We start from the raw sequence: 26140 nt of genomic DNA, 5'->3' as shown, positions 1-26140 counted from the left end.
CTAACACTTCCCGTGATAGGCCTTTGTTCTAATTGCTAAAGACTTTGACATAATTTTAAGTATTCACGCTAAAATGTTCCATACTTTGTCTATTGTCTAAGGTGGCATTATTGATAGGTTTAAAAAAAAACAACAAAAAACAAACAAAAAACCCCCTAAATCAAACCCCAAATAAATCAAACAAAAACAAATAAAAAAGACAGTGCTGATTAAGGCAGGGGTCCTGTTTGGTTTTTTTTATAAAGAGTATCATTAAAAATCTATATTGTGATGCCCAGGCATAAGGGGGAAGAGTTAAGGTTGCACAGAAACTTTAATTCTGGCATTTCCCAATTTTCGAAGGCATGGCTTTACTACTTTGATAATATTCCTTTAACCTGTTTTTGGCAGGTAATATAATAAATCAAGATGGTGGAGGAATCTTTCACAGATCACCTTGGAAAATGGTCACAGAAGAACTGTGTTTTGAAAAGGGGTTGGAGGACAAGAGGAGGTTATTTCGTGTATGAGATGAAAACTGTTGCAAGGGCACATTCCAAGGAACTTAATGGGCAAAGGATTTAAAGGTGATGGGCAGGAGAGAACTTGGAGAAAAGCAAAATGTGAGCTCTAGCATGTAAGCAAGAGGGGAGTTGTGCAACACCTCGATGTGTGACCCTTAGGCAAAGGGAAGCCAATGAAGGGTTTCAAAGAGGGAGGTTGCTTGATTAGAGTGACAAGAGGCAGCAATCACTTTAGCAGCAGAAAATTGGGTATGGGAGTCTGAGGTGAGATGTCTCGATTTTACAGGGGCAGTACCGATATTCAGGGCTTTATATTATATAGGCACCTATTATCCCCTCCCCTGGTCCCATTTTTTCCACACTTGCTATCTGGTCACCCTAGTAGCAGAGGAAGAGGCTGCAGTAATCTAGGTAAGATGTCACCAAGGGTGTTGTAACTGGTGTTCTAGAAATAGGATTGGGGATGAAATGTCACACTTTAAAAATATTGTATATGAAGGACTGAGAAAATATGGTGAGAGTCTAGGCTTGTAGGGGAAGGGGGAAGTTGGTTATGCTGCCAAACCTGGGCAATTGGGAGGATTGTGTAGTTGTCAAAAGAGATGGAGAAGGACAGAACAAGGGGTAGGGGGAGCATAGAAAGATAGAAGCATACTATTTCTCACTAATCTTCTTGCAGGAGATAGTCTAGTCCATAGTTTTAATTCCAAATTTTTTATTGTGATTCCTTTGCTATTCTTCTTCTGTGATGAAAGCATTGTCATGATTCCCAGCCTCTTGTATAACTGCAGAATAAATGGGATGCTAAAATCATTTGGCACCAAAGGTACTTCTGCCCTAGGGCTACAGTGAATTAAGCATCATTCTTTCTGACACATTTTTAAAGTTTTGAGGTTTGAAATATTAAATATGAATATTTTACATGTTAAATTAAGAATGTACTATTTGTGCTTGGCTCCCTGCCCTTTTGCATTCTGTAGCTTTATAACTGAGAAGTCTCATTGCTCAACCATAAAACTGGAAAGTTTATTTGGTTGAAGTGAATACATTTTCCTGCATACAAAACCAGTGTTTGTTAGCATTTAAATACCATTTTGTAATGAATTCAGCTGTCAGTCTTTGTAATTTTAATAAATATTTTAATGTCTAGGCTCATCCCTTTTGCACTTCACTTTCTAATTTGCTGAAAAACAGAGCCCCAGTACTCGCACAGTTTGCTTGTGTATTCAGAAAGGGCGGCTGACAGCACCAATGAAATAAGCCAAAACAAGATTTGAAGCCCTTGAATTATAACCTTGTTGACATTCTGAAGTTGATTCAAATGTCAGACAATTGATGAAGGGATTCAGTGCTCAAAGCACCTAAATCCTGATGCTGCCCCCAGCTATCAAGTTGCTTGGAATCCTCCGTCAAACTGACACTCTGATTCTCAGACTAGGCATTCCTCTGCCTAATCTCCCCAGAGTGGCATGGTCTCATAGGTATTCTCAGAGCATGCCTATGAGATTGGGCTCTGCACAAGTCAGCCAGAGATTGGGCTCTGCACAAGTCAGTAGTGGGGTGGGTGTCTCTCTCTGGTTTTCACAAGTAAGGTCTGTGTTTCATCTGTAGGGCATGGCCTGACCTGGCTTAGGCACCTAACTCCAGGAAAGGTTTCACAGTAAGACTCCTGAGAGAAAAGAAGTGCCTCCCACTGGCCCATCATCAGGCACTGAGAGGCACAGATCAGTTGGAGTTACGTGCATAAATACCTCTGAGGTTCTAGGCCTAAGCCTCACTCCTTTTCTCTACGGCCTTGGCTACACTTGCAGATGTACAGCGCTGTGAGTTAAACTTGACTTCGTGCAGCTGAGAAGGGAAAGCGCTGCAGTCTGTCCACACTGACAGCTGCCCAGCGCACTGTTGTGGCCACATTTGCGGCAATTGCAGCGCTATTGGGAGCGGTGCATTATGGGCAGCTATCCCACAGAGCACCTCTTCCCATTCTGGCGCCGTGGGTTGTGGGAAGGGGGCGTAGGTGCGGGGCATTCTGGTTCCTGTCCCAACGCTCCGTGATGCATCGCTTCGCATCTCAGAAATCCCTTTGTTTCCGTCCACCTTTGGCGCCATCTTTCAACGGTTTCTGTGCAGCGCGATCTGTCTGCGGGAAATGGAGCTCAAACTGCTGAGGCGTATGCTGACGAGTCTCGCCAGCATGTCACGTTTGGCTGTGGAACTATTCCTTAAGATCCAAAGTGACAGTGAGAGTGAGGGTGAGGAGTCCGACGATGCTATCGAGCCGCGTAACGCATACGACACGAAATTGCTTGTGGCGTTCACGGACATGCTCAGCACCGTGGAATGCCGCTTTTGGGCTCGGGAAACAAGCACCGAGTGGTGGGATCACATCGTCATGGAAGTCTGGGATGACGAGCAGTGGCTGCAGAACTTTTGGATGAGAAAAGCCACTTTCATGGGACTGTGTGAGGAGCTCGCCCCCACCCTGCGGCGCAAGGACACGAGATTGAGAGCTGTCCTGCCGATGGAGAAGCGGGTGGCTATTGCAATCTGGAAGCTGGCAACTCCAGACAGCTACCGGTCGGTTGCAAACCAGTTTGGAGTGGGAAAGTCGACCGTAGGAATCATGTTGATGCAAGTTTGCAAGGCCATTAATCGCATCCTACTCAGAAGAACCGTGACTTGGGTAACGTGCAGGAAATAGTGGATGGCTTTGCACAAATGGGGTTCCCTAACTGTGGAGGGGCGATAGATGGGACGCACATTCCTATTCTGGCACCACCCCACCTAGGATCCTAGTACGTTAATCGGAAGGGGTATTTCTCTATGGTTCTCCAGGCGCTTGTGGATCACCGTGGGCATTTCATTGACATTAACACAGGCTGGCCTGGAAAGGTGCATGACGCACGCATCTTTCGGAACACTTGGCTGTTCAGGAAGATGCAGGCCGGGACTTTTTTCCCAGAGCGGAAGATCACGGTAGGGGAAGTTGAAATGCCCATTGTGATCCTTGGAGATCCCGTTTACCCGTTAATGCCGTGGCTCATGAAACCCTACACAGGAAGCCTTGACAGCAGCAAGGAACGGTTCAACTACAGGCTGAGCCGGTGCCGAATGACTGTGGAGTGTGCCTTTGGCCGTTTAAAGGCCCGCTGGCGATCTCTGTATGGGAAGCTGGACTTGGCCGAAAACAGCATCCCTGTGGTTATATCTGCGTGCTGTGCCCTCCATAATATTTGTGAAGGGAAGGGTGAAAGCTTCACTCAGGCATGGACCTCTGAGGTTCAACACCTGGAGGCTGAATTTGCACAGCCAGAGAGCAGGGCTATTACAGGGGCCCAGCGCGGGGCTGCAAGGGTTAGGGATGCCTTGAGGGAGCAATTCAAGGCTGAAAACCAGCAGTGATATCTGGTGCCCTGCACGGGAGTGAAGTGCAGTAGTTCCAATCTTTAGGAATCAGTGTTTGCTAAGCAGACAAGCAGACTTTCAGTGCCTGTTTATTTCCTGTGCTAAGGAGTCTTTTACTTTATGCAATAATAAAGAATGTTTTCAAAGCCAAAAAATCCATTTATTGAAAAGAAAAAAAATTTATTTATTGAAAAGAAACAAGGGGGTGGAGTGGGGAACGGTACAATCACAGATTCGCGTATGTCCTGTCTGGTGTGCTGTGCAGTGAGTGCTGCACTTCAGGATAGCTATACTGCATGGTGATGGGGGTTGAGTGCAGAGGGAAAGGGTTGTGGTTTTCAGGGTTGGGTGGTGAAGATACTGGTGTTGGAGGCAGCTGGTGGCATGAAGAACACGGAAGTTGGGGAAAGTGGGTTGGAGGTGACAGTGGGGCACAATGGAAAGAGTTTTGGGACAAGGGCTGTGGGGGGGTGGCGTTTGCGTTTGCGGTACTGCTCCTCTTTCTGCATGGCTACGAGCTCCTGGATAGCATCTGCTTGGCGCTCCAGGATGCTTATGAGCCGATCCGTGCTTTACTGCCGGTGCTCTGTGCTTTGCCGCCGGTGCGCTGCGTTTTCCTGGCGGATCCTGCTTTCTCTCTCCCTCCAGTTCTGTGCTTTCTCATTCTCTTTAATAGATTGCCGCATCGCTTCTTGCAGTATGTCGTCTTTGCTTTTTCGCGGTCTCTTCCTGAGTCTTTGCAGTCTTTGAGCAGGCGATAAGAGGGACGGCTGAGGTCTCAAGGTTGATGCAGCTGTATAGGCAAAATGCAACATTTAACAGAGGCAGCATTGTTTATACCAGACAGAGTAATGATTCCCCCCGCACTTAAGGAGTAGAAAACACACAGGGTCTACACAATAGCATAATTTTCCCGTCCGAAACAGAGCACACATATCCCATGGGCGCCTCAAAATGGTGAGTAAGGGGGACTGATTGTTTCAGGGCTGCACTGTCCTCTGGGTTTCTGTGCCTTGGGGAGAGCCAACAGCTTCAGGGGGCACCTACACTGAACACTGTCCCAACATTTTCCACAGGAGTTCGTCCTGGACGATATCTCACTGCTGAGGGTGACCTGGGAAGCAAGGGAGGGTCTTCTACTGCAATGCGGCTTCCGCCCTGGCCCATATGCAGCTTGCTTGTGTGCAGCAATGGTCCCCCCGCCCCTCGCGGCACAGTGGCACGGACACGTTAGCCTGGCTGGGACAAGGACCAATGGTGGCTCTCCCGATAAACCTGCGCAAGCGCATTGCACACGTTCTGGATGAGACATTCAAGGAGATTACCGAGGCCAATTACCGCGATGTGATAAACCACATCAATGCACTATTCCGCATCTAGGCATGCATGCCTAACCCTCCTCTCCCAAAGAGCCCACACCGAAAAAATTCCTTCCCGAAAAAAAAAAACGCTTACGGGAACCTGCTCTTCTGTTTGTCCTCCACCAAGTACCGGCCGCTGCGACTGGCTACCTTCCTCCTGGCTCGAGAAGAACTCCTGGCTGCATGGCTCCAGGGATTCCGGGGTGTCTCCATCCGGCCCACCACCATCACTCCCATTTTCCTCCTCCTCCTCCTCCTTTTCCTCCTCCCGCCCCCCACACCGGTTCTGAAGTGTCCATGGTGGTGCCCGAGCACCACCATGGAGGTGGGGTTAACCCCAAGTATCGCATCCAGCTCTTTGTAGAATCGGCAGGTCGCGGAGGGAGCACCCAAGCGGCCGTTTGCGTCGCGGGCTTTGCGGTAGGCACTCCGCAGCTCCTTCACTTTAATCCTGCACTGCAGGGCGTCCCGGTCATGGCCCCTTTCCATCATGTCCTTTGATACCTTCCCGAAGGTATCGTAATTTCTACGGCTGGAGCGCAGCTGGGACTGTACAGCTTCCTCCCCCAAAACACTGATGAGGTCCAGCAACTCGCCATTGCTCCATGCTGGGGCTCACTTGGCGCATGGAGGCATGGTCACCTGGAAAGATTCGTTGATAGCACTCCACGCCATGCTGGGCTGAGCAAACAGGAAGGGGATTTTTAAAATTCCTGGGGAATGTAAAGGGTGGGTCACATGGTTGGTTACCTGAGGCCAGGGCAGTAGAGTTTGAACTGATGACCAGAGTGGCTAGAACAGGCATTGTGGGATACTGCTGAATAATTCTGGAGGCCATTCACAGCGCATTTGGCGGCCACACTGGCGCCGCAGCGCTGCAGCGGCAGCTCAATACTCACTATTCCTCTCGGGGAGGTGGAGTACATGCAGCGCTGCAACCACAGAGATACAGCGCTGCAAATGCCTTGCCAGTGTGGACGGGGAGTGAGTTACAGTGCTGGGGGCGGCTTTACAGCACTGCAACTCGCAAGTGTAGCCAAGGCCTACTTTTCACCCCTGGCTAGCTTACCTGGCTCCCCATTAAGCTTGCTGGCTTCTGAGGATCCCTTTCTTAAGTGCCAAACTCTCCCTATGCATTGTATGGGGAGCCTGGGCACTTAACTGAGGGTTGAGGATTCCAGTAGGTAGCAGGGGGGTGGGGGATTAGGCATTACATTGCCCCTTCCCCAGAGCACATAAGACCAAGGTATTAAACCTTCTTGTGTAACAAATGATATTTTGGAAGGGGAGGGAGTTCAGCTCTCCAATACTTAGCATTTTTTCCCCTAATTTACCAAAGTGCTAATTTAAAGCAACTAAATGTAAATACCTGCTTCCTGTTCATCGGCTTAAGGCCAACAGTAAAGTAGGAAAATGCCCAAAGCACACAAAGCACACAAATTCCACCTTTTCTATGCTGAAGTTGTAATTAACAGCTGTGCAGCGGGCCAGCACAAGGCTAATGCACCACTTAAGTCCTCAAAATTAAGCTGAATTTCAGCCGCAGGGAAAATGTATTCTCCTTGCCTAGCAAAGTGACATTCAAAAATATGTAAGGCCTTTTTATTACACTAAACAGTATAGCTGGGTGGGAAACAGTTTTCAAATCCCATGAGAATCATTGAGATTTCAAATCTCTTTCCTGTCCCAAATGAAGATGAAAAGTCAAAATCTTAAACTTTCACAAACAGAAAAATGTGAACAACATTTTCATGTTGGGTCAACAAAAAATATTGTTTCAATAACTTTGAAACGTTTCAATTTGTTTTCAACACCTTTTTGTTTACTTTTTTACCTTGAATTAACTTTTTTTGAAATTAAAAGTTGTTTTGAAATCACCAGAGCATCCTGTTTTTACTTTTTTGGAATTTGTTGTTGTTGATTCAAAACAGCAAAACTTTTTCATTCCAAAAATGTCAAAACTGATGTTATGGTGATTTCAAAATTTCTTTTCAATTTTTTTTCAAATGGGGAAACTCATTGAAACTGACTCTCATAAGCAGTTTTGCTTTCAACAAAGCTGCATTTTCCCATTTTAAAAGCTTTTTGACCAGCTCGGTTAAATGACCAGCTCGATATATTATATAGTATTGGTAGTGTGGTAGTAGGTAGAAATCCTAGTCAGGGAGCAGATATCATAGAATCATAGAACATTAGGGTTGGAAGAGACCTCAGGAGGTCATCTAGTCCAATCCCCTGCTCAAAGCAGGATCAACACCAATATCCATTGTATTAGGCACTGCATAATAATAACAAACAGATAGTCCTCACCTAAAGAGCTTAATTTGAGGTCAGGTCTATGCTAGAAACTTTTGAAGATACAGTAATACTAGTTAGGAGTGAGATTTAAAATCACCCATCTCACTCCCTACTTCTGATGATACCTCTTTTTCTCAGCTTAATGTATTGTTTTTGTTCAATAATTATAAGGTATGCAGTCCTTTGTTTCTATTTTGTGTATTTAGGCATTCATTAGAGATGGTCAGGAATTTTATATCAAATGTTTTTTGATGGAAAATGCAGTTGCTGTAAAACAGACATTTTCCACAGGAAAATTTCAATTTTGCTGATAACTTTTTTGACTGAAAATCAAAAGATGTCTGAATTATGACTTGTGATACTCAATGAAACTCTTAGGGTATGTCTACACTACGAGAGTAGTTCGATTTTAGTTAAATCGAATATGTGGAATCGATATTACAAAGTCGAACGTGTGTGTCCACACTAAGGACAGTAATTCGACTTTGTGAGACTTTGTGAGTCCACACTAACGGGGCAAGCGTCGACATTGGAAGCGGTGCACTGTGGGCAGCTATCCCACAGTTCCCGCAGTCCCCGCTGCCCATTGGAATTCTGGGTCGAGCCCCAAATGCCTTCTGGGTAAAAAAATGTGTCGAGGGTGCTTTTGGGTGCCTGTCGTCATCTGTCCGTCACTCCCGCCCTCCCTCCCTCCCTGAAAGCGCCGGCGGGAAATCAGTTCGCGCACTGTTCTGATTAGTGACAGCGCGGACGCCACAGCAGTGCGAGCATGGATCCCGCTGCGACCATCGCTGCAGTTGTGGCAGTTCTCAACGCCTCGCAGCTTCTCATCCACCTTTACCAGAGGCAGCTGCAGAGAAATCAGGAGAGGAGGCTACGGCACCACCGTGAGGGCATGAAGTCGGAGAGTAGCTCCGAGCTCTCAGAAAACACGAGACCCTGCGCCCAGGACATCTCGGTGTCACTGGGTCTTGTGGATACTGTGGAACGGCGATTCTGGGCCCTGGAAACAAGCACGGACTGGTGGGACCGCATAGTGCTGCAGGTCTGGGATGAATCCCAGTGGCTGCGAAACTTTCGCATGCGGAAGGGGACTTTCCTCGAACTGTGTGAGTTGCTGTCCCCTGCCCTGAAGCGAAAGGACACCCGGATGCGAGCAGCCCTGACTGTCCAGAAGCGAGTGGCCATAGCCCTCTGGAAGCTTGCAACGCCAGACAGCTACCGGTCAGTCGCGAACCACTTTGGTGTGGGCAAGTCTACCGTGGGGGTTGCTGTCATGCAAGTAGCCAAGGCAATCGTCAAGGTACTGCTATCAAAGGTAGTGACCCTGGGAAACGTGGAGCTCATCATAGATGGCTTTGCCGAGATGGGATTCCCAAACTGCGGTGGGGCTATAGATGGGACTCACATCCCTATCCTGGGACCGGACCACCAGGCCAGCCAGTACATAAACAGAAAGGGATACTTTTCAATGGTGCTGCAAGCACTGGTGGACCATCGGGGACGTTTTACAAATATCAACGTTGGATGGCCTGGCAAGGTTCATGACGCTCGTGTTTTCAGGAACTCTGGTCTGTTTAGACGGCTGCAGGAAGGTCTTTACTTCCCGGACCACAAAATAAGTCTTGGGGATGTGGAGATGCCTACAGTGATCCTCGGGGACCCTGCATACCCGCTAATGCCCTGACTCATGAAGCCCTACACTGGCGCACTGGACTCAGAGAAAGAACTCTTCAACTACCGGCTGAGCAAGTGCAGAATGGTGGTGGAGTGTGCTTTTGGCTGTCTCAAGGGGAGATGGAGAAGCTTACTCACTCGCTGTGATCTCAGCGAAACCAATATCCCCATTGTGATAGCTGCTTGCTGTGTGCTCCACAATCTGTGTGAGAGCAAGGGGGAGACCTTTATGGCGGGGTGGGAGGTTGAGGCAAATAGCCTGGCTGCTGATTACGCCCAGCCAGACAGCCGGGCGATTAGAAGATCCCAGCGGGATGCGCTGTGCATCAGGGAGGCTTTGAAAGCCAGGTTCTTGACTGAGCAGGGTCTCCAGTGACTGTTTAGTTTGTGGACACAGATGCTGAACCTGCCCCCGTTTCTTTACCCAGTTACTGTTGACTATCCTTCCAAGTTACATACCCCCTTCACCACCTTCCCAACAAATAAAATCGGTTCCATTTTGTTAATGAACAACGTTCTCTTTCTTACTGTTTTCGCGGGAATGTTGTAAACCGGGGACACAGACTGTGGCGGGGGGCGGGTTTCGTGTTCTGATGCAAATGATGCTTCTAAACTCCGGGAATGACAGGCTCCGCAGTGGTGGATTGGTTGTTTCAACTGAGCTTGCCAGCAGTCCTGGGCGGGACTGCGTGTATGTGTCGGCCAAGTGACTTTCTGGCAGGGGGCGGAGGGTTACAGACCCCCTGCTGCGTGGCTCTGTGATCCAGGATAAGGACCGCGGCATAAGATCTCTAACTGCCCTCCCCCGCCACAAAGTCACAGATCAACCCCCCCGCCCCCCAGAACATGAAAACCACCTCCCAGACTGACCAGGGTAACTGGTGACTGCACTGTGTATGTGTCCTGATGCTGGACCTGCCCCCGCCTCTGTAGCCTGCTAAAGGTGACTGTCCTGTCCAATTAACAAACCCCTTCCCCCCCTTCAGACAGAATCTCCTCTAAAAGACAATCTTGGAAACAGTACTTAACAGAAACAGATGTTTTATTATGAACCGCACATGAAAAGGGGGGGGAGGAAACTTGGACGGGGGCTTGTGTGAGATGGGTAGGAAAGGACTTTTCAAACTTTGTGGAACGAGAGCCTTCTATTGCTACAGCAGTCTGCAGGGGTTGACTGAAAGTTTTAACGGCCCTTGCCGCCCCTCCTTCTTTGGACTTTTGGTGAGGGGGGTGTGGGACTTTGTGGCGGGGGAGGGCGGTTAGAGATAGACTGCAGCGGGGCTCTGTCCTCCTGCCTCCGGTCTTGCAGAACATCCACTAGGCGCCGGAGCGTCTCCGTTTGCTCCCTCATTAGTCCAAGCAGGGTTTGAGTAGCCTGCTGGTCTTCCTGGCGCCACCTCTCCTCCCGTTCCATGACTGCTCGGTGCATTTGTGACAAGTTCTCCCTCCACTGTGTCGTCTGGGCTGCCTGCGCTCGTGAGCAGTCCATAAGTTCATAGAACATGTCCTCACGCGTCTTCTTCTTCCTCCTCCTAATCTGCGCTAGCCTCTGGGAGTGTGATGCCAGGCTGGGTTGGGAGACAGTCGCAGATGTGTCTGTGGGAATGGGAAAAAGGGAGTGAATTCCTGAGACAGATAAATGAAGTTGCTAACAAAGAACATAGTCTTTCTCTGTGAACAACACCATGCACTGCACCTTTCACATGCGCACTCAGGACAAGGCCGAATTTTCGGCCCTCGCCTTCAGTGCCTGGGGTCTTGCAGTTGCGATCTGAGAAGCGTGGCAGGACACCTCTACTTTTGTAGCAGGAAAACATGGTAAGCCGTAGACTTGTGGCAGCTTAAAACTTTAATAGTAGCACTGGGCTCCTTTCGCACTGAAAGCAATGCCACTCTCTGCTGGCAGCAATCAGGGAAGCATGAGCTCTGCCCCTGTCCCACCACCTCGCGGCTGTCCCAGGGAAAGATCCCTGTATGCTGCCCCTCTGCCGCCTCCACCGCGTGGCTGTAAAGCAGTCCCAATACTAACATTCCCCTCCCTAATTTAAAGCAGGGCGTCATGTGCGACATCACGCTGATGAGGATCTCGGAGAGCGACAGGGGACGGATGCTTCGGGAGAGCATGCAGAAGCTAGGGCCGTATGCCGCCATGCTCTGCCGTGCTATGATCCCGGACTACTTGATAGAGTCATGGCGTGGGAACGTGTCTTACCACGGTGGACCTAACAAGATCGCCCTGCCACGGAACCTGATGCGCAGGCTTGAGCAGTACCTCCAGGAGAGCTATGCTGAGCTCTCCCAGGAGGACTGTCTGTCAATTCCCGGACATATAGACCGTATTTTGGTGTAACTGTACTGGAAGGGACTACAGAGTGGAGCGTCCTGTGGTTGCCTAATCATGAAAATCCGGACATTATTTGATTTTTTATACATAGTTGGGACTAAATAGTTGCCTAAGGCAAAGAAATCATGAACACCCAATTGCTGATATAATTAATATTCCTGTTGTGTTATAAATAAAAGTTTCTATGTTTAAATGAGTGAATGAAAACCCCATTGTTAACAATATAAATATTCCAGTTATGTTAAAATTAAATGTTTAGATGTTTAAAGCACTCACTGCTTGATCCTTCCCCTGATTCGGTGTCCGGGGTAACGGATGGGGACGGTTGGTAGGGGATCTCGGTAAGGGTGATGAAGAGCTCCTGGCTGTCGGGGAAATCAGCGGTGCAAGCGCTGTCGACTGCCTCGTCCTCCTCATCTCCTTCCTCATCTTCCCCGTCCGCTAACATTTCCGACGAGGAACCGGCCGTGGACAATATCCCATCCTCAGAGTCCACGGTCAGTGGTGGGGTAGTGGTGGCGGCCGCACCTAGGATGGAATGCAGTGCCTCGTAGAAACGGGATGTGTGGGGCTGGGATCCGGAGCGTCCGTTTGCCTCTTTGGTTTTTTGGTAGCCTTGTCTCAGCTCCTTGATTTTCACGCAGCACTGCGTTGCATCCCGGCTGTATCCTCTCTCTGCCGTGGCTTTAGAGATCTTCTCGTAGATCTTTGCATTCCTTCTTTTGGAGCGCAGCTCTGAAAGCACGGACTCATCGCCCCACACAGCGATGAGATCCAAGACTTCCCGATCAGTCCATGCTGGGGCCCTCTTTCTATTAGATTGCACGGCCATCTCTGCTGGAGAGCTCTGCATCGTTGCAAGTGCTGCTGAGTTCGCCACGCTGTCCAAACAGAAAATGAGATTCAAACTGCCCAGACAGGAAAAGGAATTCAAATTTTCCCGGGGCTTTTCCTGTATGGCTGGTCAGAGCATCCGAGCTCGAACTGCTGTCCAGAGCGTCAACAGAGTGGTGCACTGTGGGATAGCTCCCGGAGCTATTACCGTCGATTTCCATCCACACCTAGCCTAATTCGATATTGCCATTTTGAATTTAGCGCTACTCCTCTCGTTTTCGAGGAGTACAGAAGTCGAATTTAAGAGAGCTCTATGTCGAACTAAATAGCTTCGTGGTGTGGACGGGTGCAGGGTTAATTCGATGTAACGGCGCTAAATTCGACATAAACCCCTAGTGTAGACCAGGCCTTAGTTGTGAGTAATCTCAACATTCATCTCTGTTTGCCTGAGCTGCTGCTTTGCCTCACACAGGCATTGTTGTTTGGGTGCATCATGCATCCATTCTTCTCTATGGGCTGGGTTCCTTGGTGGGACTAAATTTCCTATGATGCACTGCAGCCCCACTCTGGCTGAACCGCAGTGCATCATGGGAGTCCCATGACCATAATGCATTTTTTGAGATCTACTTTGTTTTTCACAAAAAATTGATATTTTGACTGTCTTCCCAATTGAGGACAAAAACAAATGTCAAAAATTGGAATTTCCTATGGCATGGAAATTCTGATATTTGACCGGTTCTAATGATCAACTTATTTCAGAGGGTTTGCTTATTCTCCCGGGAATGTTTGAGGGATTTTTTTCTATATCTAGACATGCCTTTTTCTTATTTTATATATGCTATATCTCCTCATCTTTGTATTATAATTTGTTTTTTGTAATAATATTTAATGAAAAACCAAACAAAGTAAAATATAATCCTGCTGTCACCTCTATTGCAAGCTCCTCTGCTGAATTTCACTATCTTGGATCCTTTAGCGTGTCCTAAGCAAATCTCCAGTTTTAGAAAGGGATACTAAAAGTGATACATAACTAAAGTATCACTGTGGAGAATCTCCCTTTGACAGTCCATAACCACATGCTGTTAAATCTCATGCTAAATGCTCCTATGGTGTTTGTTGTTCTACTGTTGAACCTCATCATCATATGTTTGCAAAGTGAGACAAGACATTTTGCTGCATAGTACATTCTATATTAATTGTCCTTCTTGGGCAAGTCTTTTGGTCCAGAAATTCTAATGTACATTTGTTATAAGTGTGCTGTAAAAATGAAACCCATGAACTGCTACTTCGTTTTAAAATTGAAGCATATGCATAAATGTAAAACTGTTAAATGTCATATAAAATACTTGTGCAAACAATAGACAAATTATGTAAGTGGTTTGTACAGAACAACATTGAGCAATATTTAGGTAACAAGGGTTTATTTAAAAATATTCCTGGAGAACTCATCTCTGATATTTTTTTAAAATGTAATTACAAGACCAGTAGGAAAAGGGGGATTTATTAAACATAAATCACTGGACTAGAGCAATCACTGGTATAACCTTTGTCTTCACAGTTACACTGAGATGATTTTTTCCTAAATCAGCTAGATGTGATCAAAGTTTTTGATATGGTTCCACATGGGAACTTAATTGAAGAAACAAGCATTTGTTTGGAAAAGAAAAATGTGGAGTTAATGTGCAATAGGTGAAACCCCCTTCTTTAGAGAATAATTATAATTCATACAACAAATTAGTGATGGTGGTGGTGGTGGGGAAACACTGTTGGAATCAGTATGCAACCAAATCCCCCAACATAGTGTTAGGAGATGTCTGGCTCTGCTGGAAGTATTATCTAACAGATATTGTGCAAAATAGAGATTCTAGCTGCTATGGTTATTAAAGTCGCATAACAGTTTTCAGAATTGCAGGAAGGCTGGCCCTACTGCCCTGGAGAAACTTCTCTTTGAGTAATCATATTATGCCTGTCTAAAATAAATTTCAATTATATATTTGCTTCCTCTTTTAATCTATAGTATTGTGTTATTGTGTTCTGTTTAATGACTTCATTGTTTTATCCCAGATGTGTTTGCATTTCAGTGGTGAGTGGATGAACTACTCTGTTTTATATACGCATGTACCTATGTCTATAGTAACTTATTTAGAAAGAGTGGGATTGTGGAGGAAGCTTTTAAAGCACTCTAGGTTCCTCAGGGATGAAAACTGTTACGTAAATGAAAGGTAGTTTAGGGCACTGTAGCGTCTCACAGTGAGTTTGCCTAAGAAGAGCTCTGCATGTGATTTCTATTTAGTAATGCACTTTGGTTGGTTGAAAAAAAAATTTTTTTTGAAACATTTGTGTAGCTTGGAAAATCGTGATGTCAAAATACTTCCTCCCCTACTACAAGGTCAAGTCAGGTTATGACCTTGAGTAGTGAGATGGAAAAGTCAAGCAGAGCAGAGACTCTGGCACACTATTTTCTTCATCACCACTTCCCTAAAATGTTGAAGGAGCAATGCCCCCTCCATCCTTTGTTTTTGCCAATGCTCACTTTCCCCATCTTAATTTCCTCTCTCACACAAGAGGCCAGATCCTCCACTAGTGTAACTTCTTGTAGCTCATTTGTGACAATGACCTAGATGTGTGTTCAGAGGTGTCTCCCCCTTCCATAGCTCTAGTCCCCTATTTTATATTTAAAGTCAAATATCTCTTTTCAGAGTAGAAATCTGGGGTAAATCCTGGCCAAATTGAAATCAATGTGAGTTTTGCCCTGACTCCAATGGAGCCAGGATTTCATTACTGATCTTCTCAGGGGGCTGATATTTACTTATGTAAATGAAATTATAACAACAGATGTTACCAGTGGGGGGGGGGAACCCTACAAACCTTGATGTACAAAGATTTTTAAATGAGTAATCATTCTGTAGTCTGTCTATGATTATAACATTCTGGCTGAGTGGAGAGAACAGACTTAGGGCTGGTCCACACTAAGCCCCCAGTTCGAACTAAAATACGCAACTTCAGCTACGTGAATAACGTAGCTGAAGTCAAAGTATCTTAGTTCGAACTTAAAGGTACTTACCGCGGGTCCACACGCGGTAGGCAGGCTCCCCCGTCGACTCCGCCTACTCCTCTCGCGGAGCAGGATTACCGGCGTCGACGGCGAGCACTTCCGGGATTGATTTATCGCGTCTAGACAAGATGTGATAAATCGATCCCAGAAGATCGATTGCTTGCCGCCGAACCAGCGGGTAAGTATAGACGTACCCAAAGTGAAGGAAATGGTTATATTAAACCGATATTCAATTATGGAAAATTTAATTCTAACCTGAAGATGTAATATTAACACAGGGGCAAAAATAGTGATTGTTTCTAATTCATAGACATTAATTTCCCTGCTGGCATTAGATGTGAATTGGCACATCAACAAGAATATGATTTATCTGGGTTGGAATTATCAATACATAAAGGAGCTTTGAAAGTTCTTTACTCATATTATTAGGTAAATAACCATCTCCTGTTATGTGACCTGTATGTCATTTATAGGAAACAAACTTCAGAGTGCACTCTTTTCAGTCTAGAAGAAAGTACATAGTGGAAAGGTAGGTTTTCTGTATACTTTTCAGAGGGTTACTATGGTTTACACATGAATGAATTCTTTAAATTTCAGGAAAGAGTCATTCAGAATCCATGAAAATAGCAAAATATAGTAAATGAGGAACAGTTTATTGTAAAGTTGAACCTAATAATCAAACTAGAAATGATTAACATAGAACCGATTTTTTCCCTGTAATGTACACAGAGAGTTTTTCGTAAATGGTAAACAACTATAGACATATGTTTGTTTGGTTTTTTTTATTTCCAAAATGTGTGGTGGAATGAACTATCTTAGGAGACTGAAGAAAGTTCAGGGCTGGCTGAAAAACAAACATACATTTTCAGGAATGATTGTTTCAAACTTGAAGTTTCTTCTTCGTGTTTCATTAAAATGAATATGCCATATCTGTGTCCATTGCTGTTTAAACTTTCATTTGATTACAGTATCAAAGTTAGAGATGGGCCTGAACCAAACCATCCACTCCAAACATCCTCACATTCTGGAGGGAAGAGTTGGAACCCAAGCTATGATCTGGTCCCAGATTTCCTAGTTGCCCTTATCTCTAAAATGGGCTGCACCAAAACCCCATAGCCAAAGAATCCAGGGGGAGGGGGGGGGAGGACGGTGTCGGAGGGAGGGAGAAGGTGTTTTGCAATATGGATCTTAATTTTTGTTACTCAGGCACATCTCTAATCAGAACACTGACCTATTAAAACCATGCAATGTGTCATGGTTACGGAATTAGCTGGACCTTTGATCCCAGTCCCATTTCTTTCATGGGGCAGGCATTATACCTTCACACCTCTCATGGTGGAATCTGCACTTCTCCCACTTAGACTGGGTCCCTGGGCTACAGCACCCCTGTTTGCTAACAGTAATTCCTCACCAGATGCAGCTGGGTGTGGTCCTGCAAGACACTCTTGTTTTCAAGAGCTGGGACAATTTGGTAAATGCAGTGACTCAGCTTCTGCAAAAGCAAGTATTATTTATTTATCCATAGAAACATGGCAATCAGAGAAAGGGTTTAAATAAAAAAGGCCTACATGCATATGACTTACCTAAAGTTCTGTCAAACTCAGTTGCTTAAGACAAATCTCATAGAACGTCTCCCTCTACATCAGTCTGCTGTCCATGAGCAGTTTCCTGAAAACCCACTCTCCCTCCTGAACTCAGGTTTTTATCAGCTCTAGAGGTTTTTTTTTCAGATGTCTTGCCTGATAGACCCCTTTCCCATCCCAAGCAAGGGGAGTTGAGCTCAGATTGGTCAGAGGCAAAATTTCAATGGTGTTGACACCTGTATTGTCAGTTAAGTACTGATGATTAGATTATCTAAAGCCACTATCTGCCTTCCTGTGGATGTGTAGGATGCTCCTGCGGGAATTAATCCTTTGAACCCTGCTAGCAAATAGCATAACAATCAAAATGAAGCATACATAATACTCACAAAAATAATAGATATCGCCCATGTTCTTAACACCACTCTTCTATAACCAGACTACAGGTGACGGTGAATATGCAGATATATTTTCCTTTGAAAAACAGACAAATAACAATTATTTGTTCAAAACACCTGCTGTCAAACCAAATTCAATTCAAATTGAAACCTTAATCTTTTGGCTGTTTGTAGTCTATGTAAGTCTTTCCTTCAAAATGTATCAGACTTCACCACCACAATTGGCTATATCCTTTCTACTCTCTGTCATTGGAGACTTCAACTCCCAACCCTCTGAGCAACATTGAATACACTTATTATTGTACAGCCTCCCACATACAGAAGGAGTCTCACCCTTGTCGTCTCAAGTTCTTCTCTTTTAACTGTCTCTGACAACACCATTAGTAATCACTGTTCCATGAAATTCAGCTTGGTGGCTTTTTTAAGCCTCTCCATTCTCCTGACCCACAGCACTGCTGTGCAGATATTTCTCTTCTCACTTAATTCCTTCCATGGTAAATGCTTCTGTAGTGCCTGTCTGAAGGAGATGGGTTTGAACCCAAAAGCTCAAATATGGATCTAAATTTCCCCAAAGCAATTAAGAGCTCAAAGTTCTTCTGTCACAAAGATCCAGAGCAGTGAGAATTTCAGCTCCTGTAGGGATGCTGCCCTTTCCCCAAGGTATACAAAGTTTAAATACTTCAAATATTAAAACTACAGCATTAGGTCATTTTAACAAGGTCAGAATACTGATATATTAACTGTACTGGTGTCCTATTATATTCAACTCTATCCACAGCAAAGTTTTATCTATTAGCACTATAATGGGAAAATAAAGGCTTTTTGGGTTACATAATTATGCAACTAACCGTAGCTGTTATCAAAACTATAGTTCCACGACTTTCCCTTTTCACTGTGATTACATTAAGGCTTTTCCTGGAAAATGTTATGACAAAACTAAAGTCCTAATCTTCAGGAAGAGATGTCTGTGAAGGGTTGTGACACCCCAATTTCCCCATCATCTCTTTCTCCACCCAGCACCCTGAGGAGTTTGCCAGGTCCCTCCTTTTTATATTAAAAAGGATATAGAACTACATTATTACTCAGAGTAGATGACTAATTTTTTCTCTTTATAGACCAGCAACCAACATCTCTTTCTATTTCTTTCCTTCATCAGAGCCATCACCAATCATTATCTCTAGTATGAAGACAGACATCTCTTCACGCAACCACGTTCTAATCTAATGATGGCTTCCTGTCTCCCTATCTTTGGTCCTTTTATATCATTGCCAGCATCAGTTACTCTGTCTACACTAGCTCTTTTCCCTGATGCCCTGAAAACTGCTGCTATCATTTATCTTCTTTTTAAAAAGCTATGTTTTGCCTCTCTGCCTCTCCACAATCCTGTCTAAAGCTTGGATTTCCTTAGCAAATTCTGGCTAATACTCTTACCTCTCTGACCACCTTTCCCAGTACTCTGGCTTTTAATTGTCTTTTATTATGACCATTGATCCTTTTGCAGTAAAGAGGTTACTCTCTTCACGTGTTTAATGACCTATTTCTTCCCTCTAAAATTTTCCCTTATTCTGCTTGATAGAGGTGCAGACTTAAATACTATGGGTCATCATACAAGAAATGGGAGGCTTTAGCACTTTCTTCTGGTTTGTATCTATAGCTAATCACTTTTGAATTCTGATAGACTTCATATTTTCCCTACTCTGTAGTGTCAGATATTATTCTACCAATGGAAGTTACACAGTATATGAATGTTCTAATAGGAGGAAAGACCCCATTAGAATCTATGGTAAAATTCAGACGTCCAGGTTATGGCTTCACTGTGGGAAAATTAGGTTGTGTTTATATTGAAATAGCTAACTTAAGTTAGCTGTCTTTCTGTAAATCCTAGTGGAGACAAACACAGATAGTTCTTACCTTGATGTAGCTAGTTGAGGTAAAAATTCAGGGGAGTAGTGTTAACCCCAGCTAGCTACAACAAGATAAAAACTACCTGTGACTTGGATTTTAAATCAAGATAGTTAATTTTGTAACTTGATGCAACTTACATTTCTTTGTGCTCACAATGACTTCAGTGGAAGGAAATATATATGGGGTCTCTCCCTCTCTCTTTCTCGCATGCAAAATCGAATTTGCATGCAAATGAGCCAAGAGAAGGTGTAAGTTATACCAAGAAAATCTTCTTAAACATTGGTAGAGTGGATGTGAAAAGGTCTAAAAGAGTCTGACTATAAAGAGGACAAAATTATTCCATTTTTTACATCATCTCATAGACTTTAGGGTCAGAGTCTATGAGATGATGTAAGTTTTGGTTCTTTTTTCTAGCTCTCTACACTGGTTTCACAATTGTTCAGGTTGTCAGCACTTTTCAGCTTTCTAGTCTCTTCACTGCACATTAAAATTCCTTCATGATAGTGGTTATTGAAAATCTAATGGCTCCATTGCTTATGTTAATCAGACCTGATTTTTACCTAGAAGTTGGAAAATAGAAAATGGTCACTTCCCTCACTGAGGTTCTTCAGTAACCATTTGAAATGAATCTTTCTGAATATTGTTCATGTTATGGTAATATTCTCCAGCATACCTCAGTTTTCTAATTTGTTCAGTGTCCATGAATCTGAGTAGTAGAATGGGAATTTTTTATATGATGCCTGGCCAGTAGGGAATTCAATTCTCCTTGCCTAGTCAAGTTCTTATGTTTGATCATCCTAGTTAACAGTGCACTTCTCATTGTCCCCCATAGGCCTGCTCATCAGGGTATTTGATAAAATACATGATCAGTATAATTATCCTAATTCACATTGTATTCTCTTTCCTTGATTCTTGGCACATGCACAGTGCTATTTTAGATGTATGCATGTTTCTACAGCCAAGCTGCGGAGTGGAAAGCAATACCATGAGAGAGAAGAGAGGATTGCTGATAAGTGCCTATTTTGCATTAACTGAAAATTATCTGGGTAAAGGCAAGATCTAGGGCTGGTGAAGTGTGGCCACTTCAATCCTATAAGCATGAAGGAAAATATCTGAATGTATTTTAAACTTGATGTTTCTAACTCACATTCCTTTAAAAAATATAGCTTCAAATTCTCTCAAACTTTGAGCTAATCAATTTACGGAACTATACCATTTTAATAACGTCGGCTGAACAACCAACAAAAGGACTTTATTGCAAAGAGATAGATACCTATTTAAAATCTACATAATTAATTACAAAAGAGGCAAATTAAAACAAACTGCTTCATGAAAGTTGTTAAAATAATCTCATTAGAAAGAAAATCTGTACAGACAAGGAAAGCAAAAAGGGAATGGGAAATTATAGAAGTAAAGATGCAAATCTAAATGTATTGGGGTGTGAAACATTTTAATTTGCATGCAAATTAAATATAGAATTAAGAAGCTTTAAGAAAATTAACATGTGAGCTACGATAGAAATACGAAGACCAAATTAAGAAAGCTGAGACATTTTTATTTGTTTCTTTTCAATTCCCCTTGGCATATATGTTTTGATGCTGATTATTCCCATTTCTATTAAGGAAGTATTAAAGAGAGCAGATTTGATTTGATGTCAACCCACTGGCAAGTATAATCATTAATACTTAGTGACTAATACAGTCTCCTGGATTTAAAACCCAGGAAGATAAAAAAAAAAAAAAAAAAAGAATAAGTTTGAAGAGCCTGGTCAGTTAGGGTAAAATCTGCTTTTGAAAATAACATTGAAAGGTTCACTGTGTAAAAATATTTATTTATTTTATTTTTGTTTTAAACACGCTTGAAAATGGCAACAAATAAATGTTATTGCCATTGGAAATTACATAATGATAGTTGCTATGGAAGGGAATGTCTGTTAAAGCAATATGACTGATATTACACTTTGCCTGCTTTTACCTGTCTATAATATAAATTTATATCTATTGGCCAAGCCACTAATCTTTATGAATTGCTCCTTTATGCAAAAGTAAGACAATCTATTACTATAAACTGCAGCATTTTCAGTGCATGTACAAGAATATCTCTGTTAAGTCTATTAGAAGTGTTTGCTTTTGACTATAGAAAAATGATATAGATTGAATATGAAAATTAATAAAACATTTTTCAGGAAAGAAAATAATGCACTGTTTAAAATATCCACACAATGGTCTATTCCTCCCTGGGCATAAGTATGTTAATCCCATTAGTGTCAAGAGGAGACATATTTGTCAAGTGGAAAACAGCTCTGCAATATCATTCATTAGATTATATTAGATTTTAGGCTTATTTATTGGGCTTTCAGACTGTAAATGATTTACTATAGATGAATAATATTGCATGTTTTGTTGAAGAAACAATCAGGATGATTAAATACAGTGATTATTATTTTATTTACTACCAGATCCAACTACCATTGAGATTTTCCATTGGCTTCAGTGGGAGTTGGACTGAGCCTTTGTATTTATACATTTACAATAAGATGTATTAAAACACAATTTGTTTGTTTGCACGCAGTTTATCAAGAGATTCAGATCCCTCTGAATCAGTGACTTGTCCTCTTTGTTATTTACCACTCCCCCAATGTTTGTGGTAGCTGCAAACTTTATCACTGATATGTTTTCTTACAGGTCATTGTTAAAAGCGTTAAGTAGCATATGGCCAAGAACCAATCCTTGCAGGATCCCAATAGAAATACACAAAAATAACAGGAGTACTTGTGGCACCTTAGAGACTAACAAATTTATTAGAGCATAAGCTTTCGTGGGCTACAACCCACTTCTTCGGATGCATATAGAGTGAAACATATATTGAGGAGATATATATACACACATACAGAGAGCATGAACAGGTGGGAGTTGTCTTACCAAGTCTGAGAGGCCAATTAAGTAAGAGAAAAAAACTTTTGAAGTGATAATCAAGATAGCCCAGTACAGACAGTTTGATCATCTTTACTCTCACAGATGATCCTTTACTCTCACAGATCTTGGGAGACAGACCTGTCCTCGCTTACAGACAACCCCCCAACCTAAAGCAAATACTCACCAGCAACCACACATCACTGAACAAAAACACTGACCCAGGAACCTATCCTTGTAACAAAGCCCGATGCCAACTCTGTCCACATATCTATTCAAGTGACACCATCATAGGGCCTAATCACATCAGCCATACCATCAGGGGCTCGTTCACCTGCACATCTACCAATGTGATATATGCCATCATGTGCCAGCAATGCCCCTCTGCCATGTACATTGGCCAAACCGGACAGTCTCTACGCAAAAGAATTAATGGACACAAATCTGACATCAGGAATCATAATACTCAAAAACCAGTGGGAGAACACTTTAACCTGTCTGGCCATTCTTTGACAGACCTGCGGGTATAGATGGGAAGTAAAGGCAGGTATAAATATGTAACACAAATGGAAGAAAGGGGAATTTGATAGAAATGCATATAAATCAGAAGTTGGGAATTGTAGAAACTTGATAAGGGAAGCAAAGGGACACAAGGAGAAATTTAAGGCCAACAGAGTTAAGGACAATAAGAAGGAGCTCTTAAAGTATATTAGGATCAAAAAGAATCCTAACAATGGTATTAGTACATTACTAGGTGGAAATGGTAGAATTATTAGTAATAATGCAGAAAAGGCAGAGGTGTTCAATTAATATTTGTTCTGTATTTGGGAAAAACAGATGTTATAGTCATATCCTGTGATAACAGTGGAATGGAAAGAGAGTACTTGATGACTACCCGTTCTGTTCATTCTCTCTGAAGCACGTGGCATTGGCTACTAATAGAAGACAGGATACTGGGCTAGATGGACCTTTGGTTTGACCCTGTTTGGCCATTCTTATGTTATCTAAGGAGGATGTTAAACAGAAGCTACAAAAGTTAGACATTCTCAAATGAACAGTGAGGGATAACTTGCATTCAAGAGTTTTCAAAAAGCTGGCTGAGGAACTTGCTGGACTGTTAATGTTGATTTTCAATAAGTCTTGTAACAGTAGGGAAGTTCCAGAAGATTGGAGGAAAGCTGCTGTTGTGCCAATATTTAAAAAGGATAAATGGAATGAATTGGGAAATTATAGGCCTGTCAGTCTGACGTTGATCCAGGCAAGATAATAGAGGAGATGATACAAGACTTGTTTAATAAAGAATTGATGGCTTTTTTGGGCATCTACTAAAATTTTCTTAAATAATTCTCAATTATCATTCACCTCTTTCTGATTAAATTCTTCCTCCTAACTGATTTGCCTCAATTGTTTTCCTGTTAAAGCACTAAGTATATATGTATAAACGGGTGTGTACTTTATTCTGTTTGCATGTTATAATGTGATCAAGTCATGATCATTTGTATGTAAGGTACCATTAATTTTGAGTTCTGTGATCAATTCCTCTTTATCTGTCAAGATGAGGTCTAATATAGAATTTCCGGTTGTTGGATGTAACACTTTTTGAATTAGGAATTTGTCATCTATAATGTTTAGAAATTCCAAGGATGTTTTAATTCTGGCACCATGAGACCTCAAACTCAGATTGAAGTCCCCCATGATAAAACAGGTTTTTCCCCCCCCTTTTCCTGCACTTATAGATAGGTGTATAAGGACCTGGTCATCCTGTTCCCTAGTGTGATTTGATGGTCTGAAACAGACATCAACTAATACCCCATCTTGTGCTTTATCTGATAGGGCATTCATCCTTAAGCATTTATAATCACTGGACCACTTGGATAGAAGAATGCCTAAATTTTCTCTCTCTGTACTAGATTTCTATAACAGGAAATTCAGTAATAATGCTGGTTAATAAGCATGACATACCATACCATACTTGGATGGGTTATTAGACAGTTCCTCATGAGTACTGCACTTTAAACTGTTACTCTAACTTGAAGAGCCTGTTTCCCCAGGCAGATAATAAAGCAAGCTATTAACATAAATGCATACATAAAAATAAAAATATATTATAAATAAAATATTCACATAATTGAAAAATATTGTGACAATGTAGTAGGAATTATGAGGCATAGACAATATTGTTTTATGGCCCTAGAGGAAAAAGGTCTCTCATTTTTAAGCATATGGACACTCAGACCTTAGAGCCATATTTGCTAATAGAATTTTTTCTCCCATGCCATCCTACAAACACCTATTATCCTTTATAGATGTTAAAATGGAATCTTATAAATAAAATCAGGAGATTCTTTACAAAACTGAAAATGATCACTCTCTAGCTAGTATGGAGAAATGTGCCTCAATTTCTAAATTTATTTAATTATAATCAGCCTGTGGTGGTAATTTAGATTTGGATTATTTTACTTTAATTCTTTTTCTTTACAAGAAAATATTTATTTTGTTTTTTGTTTTTTACAAAAAAGCACCAACTATATTATACCACAAACTGAAGATTGTTTTTGACTGCGTGAAATCTTACACGAAATGTATACTGTTCTGAAAGATTATGAATATAAAATTGTATTTTTAATAATCCTTTAAAATGAAGTTAAATGGAAGAACACAGCCAACTCACCTCTGACCAACAAATTGGTCAATTCCTTCTCTCTTCAGTTTACTCCTTTTGAAATTGTTAAAGTTTTTGGAGTTGCAACAATTTGGTTGTTTGAACAAATTGTAACTTACTTGGTTGCAGATACACATAAATTGTCAGTTTGGCACTGAATTACTTGCCACCTCAAAGCAATATCACTCCACCAGCTCAGCTCAATCAGGATTATTAACCAGCTTGTTCCTTTAGCATCATCAGCAAGGTATAACCATCCTGCAATGTCCCGCACCTAATGCCCAAACTACACTGACCTATGAAAAAGGTTGGGAATCTGAGATGTCTACTTAACCTAATCCATTACAAAAATACCAAAACATCATAGACTTAAGCACAGAATGTATTAAGTTACCGTCTCATGCTGCTGGTGTTTTCCATTGGTGCTGACAAAATGTGTATTACACCTCTTCAGTTCCTCTGCTATTTTAGGCCACTCCTTTGAAAGCAATGTTTTTGATACTACCATTGAACTCTAGGTCTCCTTCCACCAGACTTCATCCACTTCATTATCCCAAGAGAAAATGTCAGCTGGGAGAAAGCTAAAATCCCTGCTCACTGCCACTACTTCCACTGGGCATACCTCCACTAATCCCTTCCTCACTAGAGATAATATATCAGAAGCAAAGGGGAATTAAAAACAATTCCCTTTCTTCTCCTGAAATCTGGGCATCACAGGCCCTGCCCTCTCATTAATGCCGATCATTTTGTCAGTGAGTGAGGAGTTAAAGCCCCTTGTCACAGGGTGAAAATGGCCCTTTAAGAGGAAGCAGGGCCAGTGCACCAGTGATTCATCAGCTTACTCCCACTGACCTGGAGAGGTTAGGGACCCAGGAAGTCAGAGCTGGGTCAATCAGGAAAAGGCAGGTGAACGCTCCCAGAGACTGGGGAAGGTCCCAGAAGGAACTGAAGGATGATCCGGGTGAAGGCTTAAGGCAGACAGCAAGAGGAGGTTCCCGGGTGACTTCCCCAAGCCAGGGCCACAGGGCTAAAGGCAGGAGAGCGGCGAAGGGGCTTACCTGCTGACATTTCCATGGCAGAGACCAGGACCCAGGAGAATAGTGAGAGGGCCAGCCCAAGGGGGAGGGTGTGAGGGGTACTTCAAGGAGGCTGGGAAGGGAGTTGGTTGTCACTGGGAAGAGCAGGGTTGCTACACAGCTGGCAGAG

This window comes from Emys orbicularis, chromosome 2, assembly GCF_028017835.1.
Source record: "Emys orbicularis isolate rEmyOrb1 chromosome 2, rEmyOrb1.hap1, whole genome shotgun sequence".
In the NCBI taxonomy this organism is placed as follows: Eukaryota; Metazoa; Chordata; order Testudines; family Emydidae; genus Emys; species Emys orbicularis.
The sequence above is the reverse complement of the archived record's forward strand: the minus strand, read 5'-3'. Positions refer to the sequence as shown.